Here is a 25,777-nt window from a genome sequence, read left to right on the forward strand (position 1 = left end):
GGAATACAGAATTCAGTGCTATATTGTTCCCAGAATGATAATTAAGTTATTGACAGTGAGCTTCATGGAAGCCTATTCAAGCTCAAATTAATATACTGTAGTTAATACTAAAGAAACCACATGCTACTCTAACTTGCACTGCAGAGGAGCGTCATTATAGTATTCTTTTAATAAGGACTTGTTAGGTCAGACCTACTATTAAGAACTGGAGGATAATCAGTGTCTGTTCTAGGGTAGGAGCAAAGTGAAAACATACGCGTATAATGTCTCATAGCTCATAATTAATATCACTTATCTGTTCTGCAATGAGGATCCATTAAAGTTGTATGGCAGTATATCAGAGAAGTTGAAACATCTTACAATATTGAGTACAGATGCTGCCTCTGCTGAATAAATAACCATAACCAACATTTTATTTTTATCTTATTGCGGATAAGATCATTTGCCTGGAAACCGCAATTGAGTTTTTATTTGACCTGCCCATTTTCACAAATCCAGTCATTCTCTTCTGTATGAACAAGGAGCTAGGAGTTCAGTGCAAGAAGCTGTTGGGAGGAATAAAATGGACCAGATCTGGATCACAGTTCAGTCATTCAGTCATCACAACTGCAAGCCTCAAGCTGCTCTAATGATCTGAAGCTGGTGATGCCTTCTAGGGACTAATGTAAGATAATAAAGATTGAAACATTTCAATCAGGAGTAACATTTGAACATTGAATATATGAAATAAGTGTGGTGAATTTAAGGGGCCGATTCACTAACTTCGAGTGAAGGATTTTTTGGGCTACTTCGACCATCGAATGGGCTACTACGACCTTCTACTACGACTTTAAATCGAACTATTCGAACTAAAAATCGTTCGACCATTCGATAGTCGAAGTACTGTCTCTTTAAGAAAAAACTTCGACCCCCTAGTTCGCCATCTAAAAGCTACCGAACTCAATGTTAGCCTATGGGGAAGGTCCCCATAGGCTTTCCTAAGTTTTTTTGATCGAAGGATATTCCTGCGATCGTTGGATTAAAATCCTTAGAAACGTTCGATTCGAAGGATTTTATCGTTCGATCGAAGGAATAATCCTTCGATCGTTCGATCGCACTATTTGCGCTAAAATCCTTCGACTTTGATATTCGAAGTCGAAGGATTTTAATTCCCAGTCGAATATTGAGGGTTAATTAACCCTCGATATTCGACCCTTTGTGAATCGGCCCCTTAGACTTCTATTATGGTTGCCACATTCAGTGGGCCCCTTTCTACCTATCTGCACCTATTTGCACCTGGTACCCACTGCCACACCCTTTCATATATGTGTGGTTATAGATATCTATATATATATAGATAGATAGATAGATAGATAGATGATAGATAGATAGATAGATATAGAAGCAGAATGCAAATGAGCGCACGTTGGGATCACTCGAGGGAGCTAATGATTTCATAATGAGGGACTTTAATTGAAACATAATGGAGCATTTAGTAGTAGAATCCATATGGCATATCCCATTGAGGAGCGCAGCTACAGTATTCTCTCCCAATACTAAGCAGTAGAAGGTATATAAGACATTTGCAAGCTTTTTTGGCCCCGCAAGTTTAATGGGAATTATTGATAATGTGAGATAGCGATCAGCTACCATTTGATGTTATTTAAATATCTTTATAGATTTTTATGGGTCGGTCATAATATATTGGTACCGCTTATTTATGGCTAGAGCACCGTTTGAATATCAAGATATATTTTAAATCGCACTGAGCATGGAAGATTAAGATTTTTTGCAATTTGATTGATTATGAGTTTGAGTTCATATTACACAGGTGGATATATTTGTTTTTAAAGGCAACAGCCACATTATGAGTTGATTTTTTTTTGTCACTGTATTAATGCCATATCAATTGCACAAAGGTGATACATTGTATGATCGGAATTTAAACTCACAAATGTTATGTAGTAACAATAACACTGTTATAATAATGTATTGTAATTTTTATGGATGTTTTGAATACTTATCACGTTTTTTTTTATTAATGAGTCACACGTCACTGTTACACATCACTGTGGGTTCCCGCCATGCACAGTATTTAGTGGGTGTTCATTATTCACTTTGAGAAAGGCTGTGGATACAGTCGAAACATCAGTGAAATAAAACACTTTTTGTACAGCATAAGCCCTGTGAGTGCGACTACCTTCTATCAATTTCTGTGAATTATTTTACATAGACTGCACCCAGGCAACAGTAAACATTTAATCGTGAGTGCCGGCATCCATCTACATTTTTATATATATATATTTATATATATATATATATATATATATATATATATATATATATATATATATATATATATATATATGTATTCTTGAGCCAATTTATTAATAAAAATATTTTCTACAATTTTAAGACCTGAGAGTGCCGATCCTTTTTGTTGTTGTTGGATGATTGTGCACCCAGGCATACTAACACTCAATATCGAGAGTGCCGTCTTGTGGATTTGTATATATATATATATATATATATATATATATATATATATATATATATATAAAAAACAAACAAGGGAAAGTTGTGCTCACCACTATTTTTTAAAACCATTAGGCGGGGGTGCAATGAAGGTGTGACCACAAAATACATATAGTCAACTACAAGAGGTCCTCTGCACTCAACCCATTATCAATATATTTAAGACAGCGACATTTTGTGCATACTGCTACTAAAAAATGCCTTACCCTTTAAACAACACAGGGATTGTTTGTCCATATATTGCAATATATTTAAGCTGGCCAACTACGTCAAAGTCATCCCATATCTGGCCAGTCCTACGCTTAATTTTCATCCGATTCATTAAGAATTCAATTGCTTAATTATACATTTTACAAAGGGACTAAGTTTTACCTGCAACTTACTAGCTGCTTTCAAAGTAAACCTCCATACTTGGCTGCCCTTTTATTAGACACCAGTGGGATCACCTGACTATAGCTGGGAAGGGTGGGAGCTACAACATGGAGCTGGTCACTGCTCCTGTATAACTATAACAAACAAGGGAAAGTTGTGCTCACCACTATTTTTTAAAACCATTAGGCGGGGGTGCAATGAGGGTGTGACCACAAAATACATATAGTCAACTACAAGAGGTCCTCTGCACTCAACCCATTATCAATATATTTAAGACAGCGACATTTTGTGCATACTGCTACTAAAAAATGCCTTACCCTTTAAACAACACAGGGATTGTTTGTCCATATATGGGTTGAGTGCAGAGGACCTCTTGTAGTTGACTATATATATATATATATATATATATATATATATATATATATATATATATAGAAGTAGTATATAGACCCGCACACCAATGGTTCTTTCCAATAAAGTGTTTATTTAGTACATTAATCCGAAGTTTCGGCCCACATTAGGGCCTTTTTCAAGGATCCTTGAAAAAGGCCCTAATGTGGGCCGAAACGTCGGATTAATGTACTAAATAAACACTTTATTGGAAAGAAACATTGGTGTGCGGGTCTATATACTACTTCTGCATATGAAAACAATTGACCCTGCACCCGCAAACATTAACAAGAAGTCCGGTGTACAGAGTGCGGTTGCTTAATACAGCATATATATATATATATATATATATATATATATATATATATATATATATATATATATATAAAACCCGATAAGCGCTTACACTTTAATCCAGTCTTAATTGCCTTCGGGTGCAGGGTCAAAATCAGGCATACAGAATTTTTTCAAGGACCCGCACTCCAGTATAAGTAAAATATCAGTCTTTATTCATACTTGTACATCAAACGTTTAGTCCCGTGTTCGGGCTTTATCAAGGATAAGATAGTGTTTCAGTGCATACTTATACACATAGCTCTTCCTATTTCAAATATTGCCACCAAACATACATGTTAAACCAAAACTTATAAACTCAATTGACAGTGCAAACATTCTTTAACATATAATCATGTAATTTTATATTCTCACAACAAAGTGCTACTATTGAGTGGATTAAGTGAATGTTCATAAAAAAAGTCCATTTGTATAGATTCCTTCTATGAATACCCTGCAAATTTATACAAAGTATATGTTTTGTTACCAGAAGCGGCAGATACACAATCTGGCGCTACAATTAAATATTGTAGCAATCAACGTGTCATTTTTCCTTTTTATTGCAACATGTTATTCTACATATCCTATTTGTCTACTTTTGGCCACACATCGTGATTATTTGTTTTTCTTATTTTACAAAGTAACTCAATACCAATTGGCCATTTAACCCCTTTGGTGCTACACAGTCCAACTCATAGATCCAGTAGGCCTCTCTTTGTAGTAAAGCCTTATCAAAATCACCTCCACGAATTTTAACTGGAACATGCTCTATCGGCATGCATCTAAATGCTGCAGGGTCGAAAGTAGCTCCTGTGCATGCAAATGTACATGTATGTACATGTATGAGCAAGATATGATAATAGGCCATTCAATGTTCAGACAATTTTTTCTCCTTTTATCTGCGCTATATTGATGATGTCTTTTTCCTATGGTTGGGATCAGTTGATGATTTGGAAAAATTTGTAGAACAGTTGAATGCAATTGATTGTCCGTTAAGGTTTACCCTGAAATATGTATTGAGTTTTTGGACATAAAAATATACAAAGAGGATGGTAAACTGAATTCATGCATTTATGTCAAACCCACATAACACCATCCTACATTACCACAGCAACCATCCCAGGCATCTGCTAAATTCGTTACCCAAGTCCCAGATGCTAAGGATGGTCCGTATTGACAGTGATTGACACAAAAGAAAGGAAGATTTAACGATTATGTCTAAAAAATTCTTAGAGGCTATACCTCTAAATTAATACATGTTGTTATGCAATGGGCCCTTGAACTGGATAGTGATGAAATGCTACTGGAGCAGAAAGGTAAAATAACTGATAAAAAACAAACGGGGATAAGTATTATGTGAGCCGTTTTTGTTAGCAGCAAGCTACAAGCAACACCGTGTGTTGAAACACTGGCCATTGGTCTCTAGTGATGAGACTCAAAAAAATGCCCCCTAGGCCCATATTTAGCTACAAGAGAGGCAGGAGTCTAAAATAAAATCTAAGTCCCTTAGACAATGTAGCTAAATACACCAAGCCCCTCATATACGGTGGGAAGACAATATGTCAGCTGAAAGAGAGAATTGGAATGCACAGGGCCAATATAAGGGCCACATTGGACTCAAAAGGAGAGGCCAGGGGCAAATAAAAGGTCAAAACATTGGTGTTGGCAAAACATTGGGCAGAAGCCAAGCATAGCCCTGCAGCGTTTACATTCATGCCGAACATGTTCCAGTTAAAATTTGTGGAAGTGATTTTGATAAAGCTTTACTACAAAGAGAGGCCTACTGGATCTATGAGTTTGAATGTGTAGCACCAAAGGGGTTAAACGGCCAATTGGTATTGAGTTGCTTTTTAAACAAATACAAATACAAACAAAAACAAATAATCACGATGTGTGGCCAAAAGTAGACAGAATAGGATATGTAGAATAACATGTTGCAATAAAAAGGAAAAATGACACATTGATTGTAACAATATTTAATTACTTTATTGGGTATCTGTCACTTCTGGTAACAAATTCCAAAACCCACCAGCACACTCTGGCCTCTCAAGCACAAGCTGGCCTGATGCACAGTTACAAGGGATCGGCAACCCTTAAAAGGAGTAAATGTAATAGAAGAAAACCGGCACTTAGAGCTCAATGCATGCGGGCAAAGCCCTGCGTGTTTATTACAACGTTACGTTTCGGGGGCGTGCCCCTTCGTCAAATCACACCACAAAGTGGACCTTTTAAACATTCCTTAATGCATATTCATGAATTTACCCACACATGATTGATAACTTAACTCTTAATTAATACAATTAGAAAAAACATTCATGGATGATTAAACATCAGTGAAAACACCATAAGTAAAAAAGTCCAAAAAAGTCCAAAAAAGTCCAAATAAAGTTCCCAAAATGATTAGACAAATGTTGGAAAAAAAAAATATTTTTTTTGAAAAAATCCTGTGAACAAAGTTAAATAGTATATTAGTATAAACATTAAAAAATCCTTTAATAGAGCGTAAAAACCACTAAAAACATTGTGGCATTCTGCCCAGGCTTGAAACATTATCTTGCCCTTAGCTTTATCACATCAAAAAGATTACTTTTTACCTTGCCTTTGCAACAAATCGATTCAATTTCTCAATATCTGCAAAATAGAGAGGAGAGGCAACATATTAACCGTGCTTTTATGTTCATTCAAGCGTAATTTTATTGATCTACTCGTTTGCCCAACGTAAGCAAGTCCACACGGACATTTTATACAGTACACTACAGCCTTAGTGTCGCAAGTGAACCAACCCCTTATACTGATCTTAGAACCCTTAAGGGGATGTGTAAACGTGTCCCCTGCAATGATCCCACTGCAGTGTCCACAATTGTGGCAAGGGTGGGTACCCTGTAGTTTGATACTTGTAAGGGTACCGACAGCGCAGACTACCAGCGAATGCGGCACAGGAAACTTCTACTCCTTACTCTCGCACCCAAGACAGCTTTACATCGGCGTCTTCACAAAGTGCCGCAGCTTCCTCTTCTCTTGGTTCTGCTTCTTCTTTTTTAGGGGTCGGCCCGTTGGAAAAAAGGCCCGGACGAGAAGGGGGAGAAAGAAACCGACTACCAGCCAAGCGCAACGGATTTCAGAGACTGAAAAAACACAGGTAACTAACATTTTCAATTTGTCTGACTATGTATTAACTAACAACGAATTGTCAGTCCTTAATAAGGGATTGAACTTTGTTCCAGTACACATGAACTCTCTAATCAACTTTTCTGTGGATTTGTTTAAATTTACTAGAACGCTAAAATTGAAAGCATATTTTTCTGATAAGCAACAGGGGGTTAAAAATGAAATTGCTATGAAATTGAGAAATAAGTTAAACGTGAAAAGTAACTTTATGCCACTAGGTCACTATACCTCTATTGATTCCTTTGAAACTGCAGTGATGTTAGACCTTGAAAAAACGTTTGCTAAAAAGGCTATTTCTAAGTCTCACAATTTAACAACAAGCGAGAGAAAAGCAATGAAGTCATTAAAAGAAAATACTCAAATTCACATCACTAAGGCTGACAAAGGAGGAGGGATAGTGATCCTTAATAAATGTGATTACGAGAGGGAAGCTGATAGACTGTTGGGTAATACCTTACACTATAAAACGTTGTTAACTGATCCAACAATGAAAATCAAAACCGAGTTGGAAGTTCTGTTGAATGATGCGGTGCTTAATGGTATCATTACTGATGAGCTTAATGGTTTGCTAATGCGTTCTTTTGTGAAAACTCCTTATATTTACTTTTTGCCTAAAGTACACAAAAGCCTGGTGGATCCACCAGGTAGGCCTATTGTGTCTAATGTAGGTACGCTTTTGCAGCCTTTTGCCATTTATGTGGACACTTTTTTACAGGAACTACTACCCACATTAAAATTTTGTTTGGTAGACACTACAGATTTTTTAAATCGCCTTGAAAAGATCAGTTTGCCTAAAAGTCCCTTCTTGTTGTGTTCCTTGGATGTCAGGGACTTATTTACATCGATTCCACACGAGGATGGGATAGAGTGTGTACGGGCATATTTAACTAAGACCAGTCATCCAAATTTCAAGATTAATTTTATTTGTATGTTGCTGGAGATAGTCCTAACTAACAATTATTTTTGTTTCAATGGCCAATATTTTTTGCAACTACAAGGTTGCGCAATGGGCGCTAACATGGCGCCCGCATATGCAAATATTTATATGGATTTTGTTGAGAACAGTTTCATTCATAATAACAACCAATATAGTCCATTTATCCATAATTATATGAGATACGTGGACGATACATTTTTTATTTGGACTGGGTCCACTGTAAAGTTATTAGAATTTTTGGAGTATCTCAATATAACGCATGATACCATTAAGTTCACATTGGAGTGTCACGAAACCTCTTTGCATTTCCTTGATGTAAATGTGTCCTATACTGGTACTGGCTTTTTGACATCCTTGTATTGTAAACCTACAGACAGAAACAATTTATTGCGGACTACTAGCTTCCACCCTCCTGGAGTTTTTAGAGGGTTACCGTAAAGAAAGTTTGCCAGAATTAGACGCATTACATCTAATGATGATTTATACAAGCAAGAGTCTGATAAAATGGTGGAAAAGTTCAAAGAAAAAGGAAACAAACAAAAAAAAGTAAAAAATTAGGTTTTACAATGTTCTAGAAAGGAAATGCTTAATAAACATAGACAGGAAAAAAGGCAGGTAGCTAGGATACCTTTCACCACTGTATTTGACTCTAATTCTAAAATCATTAAGAATACTGTGTTGAAGTATTGGGGGGTTGTGAGTGCTGATGTAAAATACGGGAATCTTTTCAGTACACCTCCACTATTTTCATACAGGAGAGGACGGTCAGTAGGGGACCTAGTAAAACAAAAGGCGGTTCAAGGAACCACATTGCAAAGTACCCTTACAAGTATCAAACTACAGGGTACCCACCCTTGCCACAATTGTGGACACTGCAGTGGGATCATTGCAGGGGACACGGTTACACATCCCCTTAAGGGTTCTAAGATCAGTATAAGGGGTTGGTTCACTTGCGACACTAAGGCTGTAGTGTACTGTATAAAATGTCCGTGTGGACTTGCTTAAATTGGGCAAACGAGTAGATCAATAAAATTACGCCTGAATGAACATAAAAGCACAATATGCAATTACCATCCCCCTGTGGACCAAAAGGATGTAAATGAAACCAATAAAAAAAGAAGGGAAACGGCCTTGGCCAGACACTTTTTTGATAAAGGTCATAGGGTGGCACAACTAAGATGGTTGATTCTTGAAAAAATTACCCCAAATAATCAGCAAGATAATAAAAAATTATTATTACAAAGGGAATGCCACTGGATCTGGGCATTGCAGACAAGGGTCCCACGTGGATTGAATGAGGAATTCAATCTAGCTTGCTATCGATGAGATCCCTTGCTACTTTTAAATATATCTACAAAAGGTTAATATGTTGCCTCTCCTCTCTATTTTGCAGATATTGAGAAATTGAAATGATTTGTTGCAAAGGCAAGGTAAAAAGTAATCTTTTTGATGTGATAAAGCTAAGGGCAAGATAATGTTTCAAGCTTGGGCAGAATGCCACAATGTTTTTAGTGGTTTTTACGCTCTATTAAAGGATTTTTTAATGTTTATACTATTTAACTTTGTTCACAGGATTTTTTCAGTATCAAAATTTTTTTTTTTTCTCCAACATTTGTCTAATCATTTTGGGAACTTTATTTGGACTTTTTTACTTATGGTGTTTTCATTGATGTTTAATTATCCATGAATGGTTTTTCTAATTGTATTAATTAAGGGTTAAGTTATCAATCATGTGTGGGTAAATTCATGAATATGCATTAGGAATGTTTAAAAGGTCCACTTTGTGGTGTGATTTGCTGTCTGACGAAGGGGCACGCCCCCGAAACGTAACATTGTAATAAACACGCAGGGCTTTGCCCGCATGCATTGAGCTCTGAGTGCCGGTTTTCTTCTATTACATTTACTTCTGGTAACAAAACATATACTTTGTATAAATTTGCAGGGTATACATGGAAGGAATCTCTACAAATGGACTTTTTGATGAACATTCACTTAATCCACTCAATAGTGGCACCTTGTGGTGAGAATGTAAAATTACATAATTATATGTTTAAAGTCATCCCATATCTGGCCAGTCCTACGCTCAATTTTCATCTGATTCATTAAGAATTCTATTGCTTCATTATACATTTTAATAAGGGACAACTTACTAGCTGCTTTCAAAGTATAACTCCCAAACTTGGCTGCCCTTTTATTAGACACCAGTGGGATCAACAAAATACATATAGGTCACAGCCTCATTGCACCCCCACTAAATGGTTTTAAAAATTAGTGGTGAGCACAACTTTTCCTTGTTTGTTATAGTTATACAGGAGCAGTGACCAGCTCCAATGTTGTAGCCCCCACCCTTCCCAGCTATAGTCAGGTGACTATAGTCAAAGTGAAACAATTATACTAAAAACAAAATTATATACAAGGTATGGTGGGAAAGTGCATGGCGAGCAGAGAGTGACATGTGGCTAGCTAGCAAACAAGAAATGTGACGTGTAAACCCCAAATACGAATTTCAAATCAACCAAAGAAAACCCAGAGGTGCGGATAATAGACGTGGTTAATTAAATATAAATTGTGCAAGATCAGGGACTGAAAAGCTGCCAGGGTCAGGGACTGAAAAGCCACCAGGGTCAGGGACTGAAGAGCCGCCAGGGTCAGAGGCTGGAGAGCCGCCAGGGTCAGACGCTGGCGAGCCGCCAGGGTCAGGGACTGAAGAGCCGCCAGGGTCAGAGGCTGGAGAGCCGCCAGGGTCAGAGGCTGGAGAGCCGCCAGGGTCAGAGGCTGGAGAGCCGTCAGGGTAAGAGGCAGGAGAGCCGCCAGGGTCAGGAACCAGAGAGCCACCAGGGACAGGAACCAGCACTGGAGGATCACCTGAAGCAGAAGACGAAAGTCTACCTGGAGCCATGGCTGGAACTGGAGGACCACCTGGAGCCATGGCTGGAACCGGAGGACCACCTGAAGCCACGTCTAGAACCGGAGGACCACCTGGAGCCATGTCTAGAACCAGAGGACAACCTGGAGCCACAGCTTGAATAGGAGAAGCATCTGGAGCCATGCCTGGAACCAGAGGACCCCCTGGATCAGGAGTGTGACTAAACTCAGGCGCCCAAGCAGTTGCTAAGTTGCTAGGGTTGGGAGCCAGAACTGTGGAGTTACCAGAGTCAGCCGGCAGAGCAGAAGAACCAGCCAAGGCACCCATTACAGACTGGGGGGGGGCTGGCACTGGGGCTGCAGACTGGAGGGCTGGCACCGGGGCTGCAGACTGGAGGGCTAGCACCGGGGCTGCAGACTGGAGGGCAGGCACCGGGGCTGCAGACTGGAGGACTGGCACCGGGGTTGCAGACTGGAGGGCTGGCACTGTGGCTTCAGACTGGAGGGTTGGGAAGCCAACAGAGAAGCACGGACTGGCTGGAAAGCCAACACAGGAGCACTGACTGGCTGGAAAGCCAACACAGGAGCACTGACTGGCTGGAAAGCCAACACAGGAGCACGGACTGGCTGGGAAGCAGGTAGGGCCCCAAGCCGTGGGAAGGCTGGCAATGGACCAAGCCGCAGGAGGACTGGTACAAGGAAAATCTGTTGAAGATCAGCCAGCCCCGGAGCTGGAACCGGAGGCTGGGCAGCCGGCCCTGGAGCAGGAACTGGAGGCTGGGCAGCCGGCCCTGGGGCAGAAACTGGAGGTTGGGCAGCCGGCCCTGGAGCAGGAACTGGAGGCTGGGCAGCAGGCCCTGGAGCAGGAACTGGAGGCTGGGCAGCCAGCCATGGAGCAGGAACTGGAGGCTGGGCAGCCAGCCATGGAGCAGGAACTGGAGGCTGGGCAGCCAGCCCTGGAGCAGGAACTGGAGGCTGGGCAGCCGGCCCTGGAGCAGGAACTGGAGGCTGGGCAGCCGGCCCTGGACAAAAGAAGTTTTCTGGGACTGGCCATAAATCCCCTGTAAAGCAAGTTTTCATTATAGATAAGAAAACACAAGGGTCGTCCAAGATGGGTGAATCCTCATCTATAATCTCTTTAGCCCAATTTTCAGCTTCCCCTTCCAAAAGAAACAAGGTTATGAGTCTACTTTTCATGTACACAGGGAGTCCTTTGCACAGTAAGAGAAAGTCGACAAATAATTATTTTTGTCCTGCATACTTTTTAATTGCAGGGAGCTGCCCGGCAGAGTGTTGCAGTTCAGCAGCATGCAGCATTTTAAAGTTACCAGCTGGCTCCTTTGTATAGGCTGGATTATTCTGTCAGGGTGACTGTTAGGATTTGCAGACAGGAGCCAAGGTCCTGGGTAACTTAAAAGTTAAATTGTTTAATTAAACAAATTAAAGTTAATTAAACAAAAATAAACAGACCTTTGCAGAGTGATTTTAAAGCTGGCCATAGACGCAACAATCCGATAGTACGAATCGTGGATTCGTACGATTTTCGGACCGTGTGTGGAGAGTCCCGACATTTTTCATCCGGCGGAGATCGGTCGTTTGGTCGATCGGACAGGTTACAAAATTTCTGTCGTCTGCCGATAATATCTCTGCATGTCAGAGATATTAACATAACTATCGTATGATTGCTATCAGAGGTAGTACATTGGCTGATCGGTTCTTTTACTACTTTATTTGATCGGAATGGTAAGACTTTGATCTGAATGGTTAGTGGCGGGTCGGGAAAGTCCGATCGTACGTTAATTCGTACAATCGGATCTTTGCGTCTATGGCCAGCTTTAGGCAGCAAAACACAGGTCCAGAATCAGGCTGAAAATTTGAGGGCAGGCGGCAGACAAAACAAAGTGAGATACAGGCAAAAAGGTCAGGACGGGCAGAGTTCATGCAAGGTCAAATAACAGGCTAAGAATTTTCGCCGGCGAATTATTGTGGCAAATCAGCAAATTTATTCGCAATCGGCAAAATGGGAAATTCACTTCTGGTGGATAAATTCTACTCAGCTACCCTTAAATTCTCAATTTTCCAAATTCAGCCCTATCCTTTGCTAAACTTTCCTCATGGCAAAAAACAGCACCAGATTTGCAACAATTTTGTTATTTTATTATACCAATCAAATTAGATCTAATCATTCTAAATCCATATTTTGTGATCAATCGGCTAGCAATCCTGATACTCTTGCAGCACTGATCAATAAAATAGTGCCCATAATATTGCCCATAGCTTCTTATGGCATACATTAGCTCACACCTATTGTTGTCTTGGGAGTCTGAGGTCACAAAAGGCTTAAGCTCCCCATAGACGCGACGATTCTTCTTGCCGAACGACCGATTTTAGGGAAGCCCGACCAATTATCGTGTGGTTAGTGGTATTCGAACGATCGTACATCTTACGATTTTTCGGCAGACATCTGTTGGGAAGTTGATCGGCCAGGTCAAAAAATCTTTGTCGGTCCCAGTGCAATCTCTCTATGTTTGCAGGGCCAAGCAGGCAGCTCCCCTTTGTTTTCCTGGTAAATTGGTCTTTTTAGTTGATGGTAAATTCTTACGATCGTACGATCGTTCTGAGAAGATCGTGGTCTCACGATCAGGATCTGATCTTTTAAAAATCTCAACATCTATGGCCAGCTTTAGTCAGTGCTAAATATTATTCCTGCACTAAACTGAATTGCACATCCAAGTTTATTTTAAAGGTTAAACATGGAAGCTGTAGTTTAGCAACTTCAGGGTTGTACTCAAACCCTATTGCTCAATAAAACCAGCTCACCAGGACCAGCAGCCCAATGAATTCAAAAGAACCCTCCATAGGCATTTTAAGGGACAAAGTGGGCACTAGGTAACCCTAGTGTATTCTGTTCAAGCAAAGCAAAAACAAATGTCCCATAAAGGCTCACATATTCTCCGTATTTTATCACATGTTTAAAAACACATGTTGAGCACATAAAAATGCATTGACATTGCATGTATATATTTTTTATGCATGTTTTTGAGTTCAAAACACATCTCTATGTTCCACTGTTTTATGCATGCGAATCAAGCAGAACGATATACAGCACATATGTGGGAATGTAATAATAAATAACAACAATAAAACAACAAAGAGCAAAACAATTTGCACAAATAAGAATAAAAAGTCTTGTTTCTCAATTTAATACTCTTCCTTAAACTGTTATTACATTGCGAATTTTAATTTCCCATTGCCCACTTTAAAGAAGTGCTTGAAGGTGCGGTTGGAGCAAACATAACAACTGATTCAGTAAGAAGTCTTATTGCATTCACTGCCAACTGTCGCTATCTATAAAATTCGCAAACCTTCTTCCACTGTCGGAAGTGGTTGCTAAACAGTTTCCGGTTTCATTGCACTTTTTAGTACACAATAAGTAGTTTATGATTCATGTTAAGTGATGGGCCTTGACATGGCATGTTAGCTCACATATTTTGGTCAAAATGTGGTATTGACACCTCAATTTTTATAAAATGTTTTTGAATGGATTTAAACAGGCTGAAATTGAGCACTGGACTTTATTTTCTCTTTGGTATTCTAGCTCTTGCTAGTACTGGAAACCCCAGCAATATTCTAAAAGACACTGGGAGGGCTGCTGGGAGCTTACCATCTACAAAAGCCAGTTTAGAGGCTTGTTAGCAGATGTATGGTGTACATTGTAATCTAATTATCAAGGACTGCTGCTGCCTGAGACGACAACCCCAATGCCGCGGCTTCGTTTTTCCCACCTCTTTGCCGCTTATTGTAACTGGCAGCTTGCTGCCGCCTGAGGTAAGGCTCTCACCTTGACCTCATGGCAGGAGCGGCTAATTATATACAGTATATCTGTGTTTTAACATAGCTGTGTAGTAGGTCTCCTGTTTAACACTGTAAATGGGAACTGTTTTGTATTTTCCTGCATCTAAAGGGATTAAAATGGGATTCCCAACTGAATGGAAATGGCAAGTTTTATGGAATTTCTCTTATCTATGCTAAAATGTGGTGCTGTTGCTCATGATAAATATCTCTATAAAAGGAATGTACTGGGTTGGTGAGTTACGTCCCATAGTACTAGAACTGTGCTAGTACAAGAGAAATCAGATGATACAGGTATTGAACCTGCACCTCAATAAAATCCAGGAGTGGAGTTAGATAGAAAGAACCTTTCTTCCCAAACAGGTGTATGCATATACAGTTTAATATGCAATTGCCTTGTATATCCTGCTACACACTCTACTTGAAGGAGAACTTAAACTCATCCTAAAATTGTGCGACAAGGCCTCCACATCCATTTAGCAGACCTTTACATTATACTTTTTAATATGATATACAGTGATATTCTAAGGTAATTTGTATAATTGCTTTTATTTTTGAGTTAAGCTTTATGTTCAACTGCTCACCAGTTTGCTTATCAGAAGCTATATGATACCCTAGCAACCAGACAGTGATGTGAATGGGAGAAATGATTAACACCCAGGGCTATGAATATTTCTGCCAGTGGGCAGAGTAAATGTCAGTTTCCCCCTCTTTTTTGCACTTTGCACTGCAGTTTGTAAATGTCCTCTATGAGCTTTATATGTACTCGCATTTAAAGGATGTGTCTGGGCCAGAGCAGCTCTTCCATAAAAATTGCACTCTGCAGTGTCTGGGTTGCTGTCTTCTATAGCGCTTAGTGACAGGGCCACCTGTGGCTAGTGTGCACCCGTCACTAATGTGTGTATATACTCCAGTAATAACAGCAGAATGGAAGAGAGTAGCACAACACCATTTTTGTTGCAGGTGGGGAGTTTCCCCATTTATTTTTCACATTTTTCACCACAAGTAGATCAACGTTTCGGGGGGGTTTTCACCCACCCTTCATCAGGATGGTATACTCCAGGCCTTTGCTACAGAAGGAGGCACTCCACGATAAATGTGATGAACTCAAACATCATTCTCCACACTGAAGCCTCCAGCCATTAGCAGGAGTGTAACTAGCTGTACAGGGCCTCATTCTTGCAAAGGAACTCTTAACCCGATTCTCTGCTGCAACCTCACTTATCAGGCCCCAGCTTCTCCTGTAGGCTCTCTGCTATCCTACACCTGAACGCTCAATTCCCTATCCTTGGTGTACAGTTACATCAGGGCTCTAGCCCACTTAGGGTTGCCACCCATCCGGTTTAACCTAGATAGCCCGGTTTTCAGAAGGGCTGCCCAGGTCAATACAGTCTGGCTGGTTTTCCAAATAAGGATAACCAGCAGGATCCCCCTTGATTGACATGGAGATAAGCCAATCTTTTCATAGCCCCGCCCCATGATGTATCTAGCCCTGCCCTATCACGTCACCACCCTGCCCCTTCCCGGATCGTGAGCGACAGAAAGGTGGCAACCCTAAGCCCACTGTTACTACCTGTTGGGACAACATGCTGTTCGTGCTCGCTAGCCTTCTCTAATTACTGACTCACTAACTGTACCACTGCTATCTGCAAGCTATCCCTACAGTCCCAACCTTTCCAAAGGTTTGGCCACTACGGTCTGTTGCTGCTGCTTGTTTGATGTTATAGGCCACACAGGCCCGGATTTGTGGCAAGGTCACAAAGGCCAAGGCCTAGGACCCACATTTGTGGGGGCGGCATGCCGCCCAGCTGCATCTATGTTTCGGGGTTCCTACAGGAAACTTGGTGTGAAGTTACAGTGGGAGCAGCACACTGAGCAGTCAGTTTTAATGTGATTGGGGGGCAGGGGCACGCGTGCGCGCACACATGATGGTGGTAGTAGGTGCACAAACCTGGTCTAGGGGCACCTTATTTGCAAATCCGGCGCTAAGGCCACAAAGAGGAAGTGCCCCAGCAAGGCACTTTCTTATATAGGCTCTCAGGTGGACTTGGCACCACCTACTAGCTGCACTACAGCATATCTGAACTATTTATATAATAAAATTCTTTACTTCTACCCCTTTACACTTCACCCTTATTATTAAAGGGATCCTGTCATCGGAAAACATGTTTTTTTCAAAACGCATCAGTTAATAGTGCTACTCCAGCAGAATTCTGCACTACAATCCATTTCTCAAAAGAGCAAACAGATTTTTTTTATATTCAATTTTGAAATCTGATGTGGGGTTAGACATTTTGTCAATTTCCCAGCTGCCCCAGTCATGTGACTTGTGCCTGCACTTTAGGAGAGAAATGCTTTCTGGCAGGCTGTTGTTTTTCCTTCTCAATGTAACTGAATGTGTCTCAGTGGGACATGGGTTTTTACTATTGTGTGCTGTTCTTAGATCTACCAGGCAGCTGTTATCTTGTGTTAGGGAGCTGCTATCTGGTTACCTTCCCATTGTTCTTTTGTTTGGCTGCTGGGGGGGGAAAAGGGAGGGGGTGATATCACTCTAACTTGCAGTACAGCAGTAAAGAGTGATTGAAGTTTATCAGAGCACAAGTCACATGACTTGGGGCAGCTGGGAAATTGACAATATGTCTAGCCCCATGTCAGATTTCAAAATTTAATATTTTTTTTTTGAGAAATGGATTTCAGTGCAGAAATCTGCTGGAGCAGCACTATTAACTGATTCATTTTGAAAACATTTTTTTTTCGATGACAGTATCCCTTTAAGGGTTAAAGCATTCTGGGAGTTATAGTCCGGCAACAGAACTCAACAAAACTTTTTTCCAGCTCTTCGGGCTCAGTGACCCATTGAAAAAAAGAGAATCCTCCACTTAGAATTGGACTGGATCTATGCAACTATAACTTCATTCTCTTTGTTTCTACAATTGGAAATGGAAGCATATAGCCCAGAACAACTAAAGAGAAGTGTATCCTCCCTTCCCATGTTCTGATTAAAGCGATTGCTCACCTTTGAGTTAACTTTTAGCGCAATATTCTGAGACAATTTGCAATTTTCATTTTTTATTATTTGTGTTTTTTGAGTTATTTCGCTTTTTATTCATCAGCTCTCCAGTTTGCTAGTGTCCAGATTACCTATGCACCCATACACTGATTTGAGACTGGAATTTGAATAGGAGAGCTTCTGAGTGGCATTTGTTTTTGGATGGGTCCATGACCCCCATTTGAAAGCTGGAAAGAGTCAGAAGAAGAAGGCAAATAATTCAAAAACTATTAAAAAAAAAAGAAAAAATGAAGGGCAATTAAAAAGTTGCTCAGAATTAGTCATTCTATAACATACTAAAAGTTAACTTAAAGGTGACCCACCTCTTTAATATTGGGAAGGGAAATTCTGTATGTTAGATAACAGCAATAACCGATGTACAGAGATGTCAATCAGAATCACAAGTTATTGGGTGCATTTTTGGGTTAAGGGTGACAATAAATTAATTTCAATGGTAAAGTAACAAAGGAATCCCAAATGGCATATTCGTGCAGGTACAGATGAAAGCTAGTAGGTGCAAGTGAAATAAGCCCTTTATTGTTCACTTGTTTCATTTCCACCTGATTAATCATTTTACATTGTAGAGGGACAAAATAAATGTCTGGAAAATACACATCTTAGTAGGAATGGGATTTGGTTAAAAAATCACTAGATGGCAATGTTCTACAGTGTAAAAATGTGGATTTTAACCATGATTATAAATGACAACCAGAGAAGCAGGGAAAGTAAAGGACTTTTTTCGACCCTGTTTACTCCAAGCTAACCAGTTCAGATGAAATACTGTTTAAAGGGAATCTGTCGTCATTTTAAACTTTTTTTTTTTTGCATTTTTATAAAAAACACACATCCATAAACACTGTCTGGCAAATAAAATGTTAATCCACAACTCCATGCATAAGTTATTTTAGTTTGTATTTTGTCATGGGGGCTTCCATTTCTGCTCATTACACATTCATCCTGTGCTGCTCTAACAGCAGGCACAGCATTACCTGTGTGCTTGGAGGCAGCCACTCTGTAATGAAAAGCCAGGTCGCACTACGGCATGAGAATCTAGCTGTACACTCCCCCTCCCCTCTCTGCCCATGCGTGTGATGTTTGGAGGAGAGAGGTCACATGGTTTGCAGGGAAGCAATTACTTTCACTTTCCTACGTTCTGCTCTACAGCTGCACTAGCAGCCCCTCCTCCCACAGACACTATCAAAGCTCCTGCCATTCTGTAAGTTTGATCTCTGCATTCCTTTGGTGAGGGGAACTCTCTCTCCTTGCTGCCTTCCTAGTTTGTTTTACTGGTTACTAGATGTGGTAAAGGAGCTGTGAGTTCCCTCTGCTATCCACCTCACACAGACCTTGCTTCTTTCCTGCCTGCAATACTTCTTTTACATTAACTACTTACTGCCTCCTTTCTCATGAGCTATTTTAACCCTTCCTAGACTTCCTCTTATGTTTCCCTGGTTTTCAAGTATGTCCTCCTTATTTTATCATTTTTTTCTATTCCCTGTCATCAGTCCTGGGAGTGTACTCCTGTGTTTCTGCCATTCATTTTTGTGTAAACAAATATAATTAACTATCTATATAAAATATTTTTTCCAGTGCCCAAAATTAATTGTGTGTGTATGTATATACATATATTTCTTTTTGAAACGTAAGTGGGGGCAGTGATCACAGGACTATCTTATTTCAGTCCTTCTGAAGTGGTGTCAGTGGGAGCTTATCTTGATTCCTGCCTATTGTTCAATTGACAGGCTCAGCAGACAAGGCTCTATTTACAGTACAGCAGCTTGTAGGAGGGGGGGTAATGACATCACTCCAACTTGCAGTGCAGCAGTAAAGTGTGACTGAAGTTTATCAGAGCACAAGTCACATGACCTGAGGGCAGCTGGGAAATGTCAAAATGTCTAGCCCCATAGCAAATTTTAAAATTAAATATAAAAAAATCCATTTCTTGTTTTGAAAAACGGATTTCAATGCAGGATTCTGCTGTAGTAGCACTATTAACCATGGGCCATCCACAGAGGGGGGCAAGAGGGGGCAGTGCCCCCCCCTGGGACCAGGCCCGGACTGACCATCTGTTTATTTGGGCATTTGCCCTAGGGGCCGCTCTGTATTTTTGTAAAGTGGGCCGCTCCTGATCTATAATGTTTATTTCAAACTGTGGGCTCTAGGACCGCTCCTCCGTCCCAGCTCCCACTGTGGCTCCGCCCCTTCCACTCGTCTCCGTTCTCATGCTGTGCTGTGTGCAGGCCTGCCATCAGGGGGGAACAAGGAAGAACGGAAGTACAGGAACTGATGTGGTAAGAAGGGGACTACATCGCCAGCAGTCACTGTGCTTCTCAGGAATCTCTTTAGCCTGCACTCTGTCTCTCTCTACCCCTCTCTCTCTCTGAGTCTTTGTTTCTCTCTCTGCCTCTCTCTCTCTGTCCCTCTGTCTCTCTCTCGCTGCACTCTTTCTTTCTCTCTCTGCACTCTGTCTCTCTCTGTGAGTCTCTGTCTCTCTCTGCACTCTGCCTCTTTCATTACACTCTCTCTTTCACTGCACTCTGTCTCTCTCTGCACTCTGTCTCTCTCTCTACTCTGTCTCTCTCTCTCTACTCTCTCTCTCTAGTCTTTTTCTCTCTCTGCACTCTGTTGTTCTCTGCACTCTGCCTCACTGCACTCTGCTTCTCTCTGCACTCTGACTCTCTCTGTGAGTCCCTCTCTTTCTACAGTCTCTATCTGTCCACCAATGAAGTTTTTTTTTTAACTTTTATGGGGGGCCCCTATCCTAACCACCAATTGTTTTTTTTAACTTGTATGGGGGTCCCTGGTAACCAGTGGGTTTTTAGTGTTTGTTTTATCTCCCATGTTTGTGTGGCTTTTATTACTGTGGTGTTGGGTCTGGGACTGTCATCTAGATTATGTAGGTACCCAGCAGAATGAATTGTAAAAAAAGAACATGTGGCTACATGGGGGATTTGTTTATGAATAAACAGTAGCAAGTGAGAAATGTTTTCACTTGAAATCCATTAATTCATTCAGGAATACCTTTACAGCACACCTTATCACCAGGGTTATCTTACTTAGTGTTACCAATAAAAATATATTTCTATAATATTTTTTTACATCCTGCAGAAAGCAGGGATTTGTTTATACATACATTTTTTCCGTTTTACCCCTATATATGAGTGGATGTGTACAAGTCAGACCATTGTGTGTTTACATGTGGGCTGCTTTGATTTTTTTTTTTTGCCAGGGCTGCTTTTTACCCCCAGTCCGGCCCTGCCTGGGACTGTGCACATAAGTTTCCACCTGTTCGTGCATTGGCCCCAGCTTACTGTGGTTTCTGTCGCGATCCCTCGAAGATTTTTCTTCTGTGCAGCAGAGTTTTCTTTTAGCTCCTTCCCTAGGTGCTCGCTCCCCCCTCCCTTGTCACGGTGCTGCCGGATCGTATTACTTCAGCTGTGACAGAGAGAGAGAGAGAGCAGCCAGGGAGTATCTGATTGGCCAGTAGCACAGATTGCAGCGCGGGAGAAAACGAAGGAAGGAAAGCCCTATCTATTGCAGTCTGCAGCCTTGTACTTGTGAGTTCTGGGGGTATTTATACAATTACTTGCCCCTGTGCCATCTGTTTGTGAGTTCTGGGGGTATTTATACATGTACTTGCCCCTGTGCCATCTGTTTGTGAGTTCTGGGGGTATTTATACATGTACTTGCCCCTGTGCCTTCTGTTTGTGAGTTCTGGGGGTATTTATACATGTACTTGCCCCTGTGCCATCTGTTTGTGAGTTCTGGGGGTATTTATGCATGTACTTGCCCCTGTGCCATCTGTTTGTGAGTTCTGGGGGTATTTATGCATGTATTTGCCCCTGTGCCATCTGTTTGTGAGTTCTGGAGGTATTTATGCATGTACTTGCCCCTGTGCCATCTGTTTGTGAGTTCTGGGGGTATTTATACATGTACGTGCCCCTGTGCCATCTGTTTGTGAGTTCTGGGGGTATTTATGCATGTACTTGCCCCTGTGCCATCTGTTTGTGAGTTCTGGGGGTATTTATGCATGTACTTGCCACTGTACCATCTGTTTGTGAGTTCTGGGGGTATTTATACATGAACTTGCCACTTTGCCATCTTTGTGTGAACTAGGGTTGCCACTTGTCAGACAACCGGTATTTTGAAGGGTTGCCCGGGTCAAATTAGGGAAACTGTGCAGGATTCCCTTGATTGACCCGGCGATCGGCTGATCGCCGTGGCATAGCTCCACCCCTTGATGGCAGTGACACACCCACCTATCTCACAGGCCCGCCCACAGATGCCTCCTTGCCCCACCCTGGAAAATTTTCTGCGGACACCCATGCTATTAACTGATACATTTTGTAAAAAACATGTTTTTCCACGACAGTATCCCTTTAAAGTATGTTAGGAATAAAATAAAACGTAACTTTTAATCTAGGTAAATTAAAAACACACACGCACCCAAAAAGACAATGCCTAATCAGACTCCATTATAGGTGTATAGAAGTCCGGGACCGTGTCCCTAAAAAAACACCCATTTAAAATCCAAAGATACTATAATCTTTAAGTATCAGCCGTGCTTAAGTGGCAATTCCCAAACCCTCCCTTCCAGCCATTCCCCAGCCCCTGGAGAAGCCGTGTAAAACGGTGAAACGCGTTGGGCGGGTGGCATAGGTGGGCGGATAGCTCCCACTTGTTCCCCACGTAGCTAGGTAGAAATCTCGCTGCGGAATGGCTGGAAGGGAGGGTTTGGGAATTGCCACTTAAGCACGGCTGATACTTAAAGATTATAGTGGTCAGGTTGTAATGACAACGCTGACTACATGATTAGTCCACCAATCCATCCTATTCCTGGATTTTAAATGTCAGTTTTTTAGGGACACGGTCCCGGACTTCTATACACTTATAATGGAGTCTGATTTGGCATTGTCTTTTTGGGTGCGTGTGTTTTTAATTTACCTAGATTAAAAGTTAAGTTTTATTTTATTCCTAACATACTTTAAACAGTATTTCATCTGAACTGGTTAGCTTGGAGTAAACAGGGTCAAAAAAAGTCCTTTACTTTCCCTGCTTCTCTGGTTGTTGTTTGGATTTTGTTAGTTCTTTAATGAACACTAACCTGCAGATAATTCATGTCTGAAACTTGGTCACACTCATTTTTGTGAAGTTATGATTATAAATGACCACTAGAGACAGGTTCTATGCCTGTTTTCAGCAGCCTAACACATTTTAAATGAATTTTAAAAGGAATTAAAGCTATTACATGCCCATTTATTGCACTGCCAGGGCTCTTACCTCTGTGTTTTTCTCTCTAGAGGAAATATTTTGTATAAACCTTTTATAAAAGCCAGGGTTCCTTACACATTGGATATACTGTGCTTAGTTTCATCATAAAAGTGAAAAAAGACTGCATCACAAACCCCCAAATTTTGTGCATAATGTAAAAAATCTAACGCTAAGCAACTTTCCAATATGCATTCATTACAGAGTTTCCCACTGTACATAGTGGTTCCAGCAATGGTCTCATGAACAACAGAGATGCCAAAAAAGGAAAGACTAAAACTGCTGTACCAAGGCAGCTCATTATATTGTTCATGAGCTCCGATACCATGATACCATCTCTGCATTAAAATATTTCCCTATCAATGAATAAAGTGTCAACATGACATTTGTTCCACTTCTAGTAACTCATACCAACCAATCAGTATGGTGCATCACTTGGTTCCTGTTGGGAAACAAACACCTGACTTATTGGTTTTGATCATTTGAGACAAACTTTGTGGCTGTTATTACATTATCCCTATAATGTACATATAGGCTTGTCAACAGCCAAAAACCCAAAGAGTTTATTGATGGTGGTGGACATGCCTATAGTGTTAAAGCACTGCTATATCTGTTGACTATCTATGGTACCAAGGTACAGCGTGTTTTATAGAGAGCAAGGAGTAATTGTTGTGTTTGGCTGCCTTTAATTAGGATAATCTGGAATATTTAATAATGATAGTACTTGGTGTAGAATTTCATAGACCTGTGTACATTTGCATGGTCCAGTTAGTCATGTAGTAAAACATCATTAAAAACCCATTTTTACAATTCAAAGCTGTATTTAGGTCTGGTGCTACCCTAGACAACAAGCTCAATGATCAGTGCATACATAGACAGCACTGCTGTACTGCAGCACATGAGCAGAAGAGCCGTGTACCCCCTCAGCTCTCCTTTAAGACTTAGCCTCTTAAGTTTTCCTTGTATTTTTTTTTTTTTTACCATAAAGGCACTTAATTGCTCCGCAGAGGCAGGCCAAGCCAGATTAGCACCTCAGGAAACCTGGCCAGTCATCTTGCTCCCCCCCCTTGCAGTAATGTTGCACGGTGGGGGGGTGCTACAGTGGAAGCAAAAGACGGGACTAGGGCTAGGCAGAAGACTCTTTAAAAAATGTACCTGCCCAGCATCACATCATTGTACCCTAGGCAGGTGCCTCTTCTACCTACTCCTAGTTCTGCCCCCCTAAAGCTGTCACCCTGCACGGCCCTAAGGTGTAAGGTGCCTACAGACTATGGTAACTATGGCCCTGCTACAGTTGTCATGAAACAGCTTCCTCCAAGCCTACTGTCCTTCTTCATGTCTGAAGCCTAGCCAGTAAAGTTAGTTTGGGATTGAACTGCGACAGTGCCGGGCCTACTCGGCCGGGCGCCCTGGGCAACTACTTCGCCCCCCCCTCCTCTCACTCATCCGCAGAAGTCTGCGAGCGGCAAGGAATCACAAGTGCGCATTCGAAGAAGACGCACAAGTGCACATACACAAAAGACACGCGAGTGCGCATGTGCAGAAGATCGGAAACTACCTAGAATTGCGGCCACAGCTTCTGAACATAGTGGTCCAAGCTAGGGGAAGGCGTCAGAAGGGGTATGTGCCTGGCGCCCCTGGGCCTTTGCGCCCTAGGCAAGTGCCTCTTCTGCCTACCCCTAGTTCTGGCCCTGAACTCTGACATTGTAGACATATTAAAGGAGAAGAAAAGTCCTGTTGTACTTGGGGGTGCCAAAACGTAAGCACCCCCAAGTGATTGCATTTATTTACCTGACACTCTGGGTTGGTGCTCATATCAGAAGAAAAAGAGGTTATTCCAATGAGCACCACAAAGCGATCCTCTTCCGGGTTCTTGTTTCTTCTCGCAGCTGCGCCTGCTCAGTAGAGAGAAAAAGCCGTCTATTTTATTCTACTGCACATGCGTCTGCCCTGGGAAATTTGAAGATAGAAAAAACCGGGCTGGAATCTGGACAGGTGGCAACCCTATATACAGGTAGATCATGATCTTCCACTATTTTAAAGGTTCAGAATATGCTTATTAACATCAACCACAACACATTCATAATGTATTCACAATCCGCATTTCAAAATTAGTAAATCCTGACAGGACATTGAAGTGACATCATCAGTCCTGCCCCTAAGTCATCCGTTCTGCCCCCTACCTCACCCACCACGCCCCTGACATCATCCGTCTGCCCCCAAATGTCACAACCAACCACATTACCTGGCCCACCCCTGCCCATTACCCCCAAAAAAAAGATGGCAACCCTACCTGTATATGTTGAACTTGTAACCAGTAGATCTCCATTCCTTAAAATCCGCCGCTTCCTGGTTTTTTTTTGTTTTGTTTTTTACTTTTTAAATAAATAATTTCAGAAATGGCCTGTATTCCTTTAAATAAAACACAATAACAGTCATCCCATTGCATTTTGCACATTGTGGTTTATTCTTATAGTTTTTGAATTATTTGCTAGCTTATTCTGACTCTTTCCAGCAGCCAAAAAAAACACACCTATTGTTCTGGGAGGCTTCAGTTTTATTGTTACTTTTTATTCACTCTCTTTCTAGGACTTCCCTATTCATCTTGCTGACTATCATAGCAACCAAATAGCTATTAAAAAACCAAACTAGTAAACTGTTAAACAAGTTAAATAATTTGAAAAAAGCAACAAAAAATGAAAACCAGTCTCAAAATATCATTCTCTGTGTCATGCTAAAAGTTAATGTTAAGGTGAGGAACCGAATGGCATTGCTATTTGCTAAAAACATGGCAGATGGATATCTGTGTAGTGTTCTTGAGGTGAGCCCTGGTATCCAACAGTGTAGTGTTTTATGCTTTCCAGAATTTCATTTTACATTTTAAAATGCTTAGTATCTTAAAATCTCAAGCAGGCTGATGTGTTGTGGTTGTTTTGCTTTTTTTTGAGCCTGGCCTTTTAATTGGATAGGGATTTGTTAAAGATTTGCTTTTTAGACACAAGACTGACCACTGCATTTGCTTTTTGGGG

The 25,777-nt window shown here is 41.1% G+C and overlaps 1 long non-coding RNA gene across 2 annotated transcripts in view; it reads left to right on the forward strand.

Moving 5' to 3' along the window:
• Window positions 1–19,674: 19,674 nt before the first annotated feature.
• LOC121397580 overlaps window positions 19,675–25,777 on the forward strand; it is a 106,737-nt gene continuing 100,634 nt past the window's right edge. For both annotated transcript variants that reach the window (XR_005963772.1, XR_005963771.1), the window contains exon 1: window positions 19,675–19,771. This is a non-coding gene — a long non-coding RNA (uncharacterized LOC121397580). The remainder of the gene's footprint in view (window positions 19,772–25,777) is intronic.

Source organism: Xenopus laevis, chromosome 8S, assembly GCF_017654675.1.
Source record: "Xenopus laevis strain J_2021 chromosome 8S, Xenopus_laevis_v10.1, whole genome shotgun sequence".
NCBI classification, from domain to species: Eukaryota; Metazoa; Chordata; class Amphibia; order Anura; family Pipidae; genus Xenopus; species Xenopus laevis.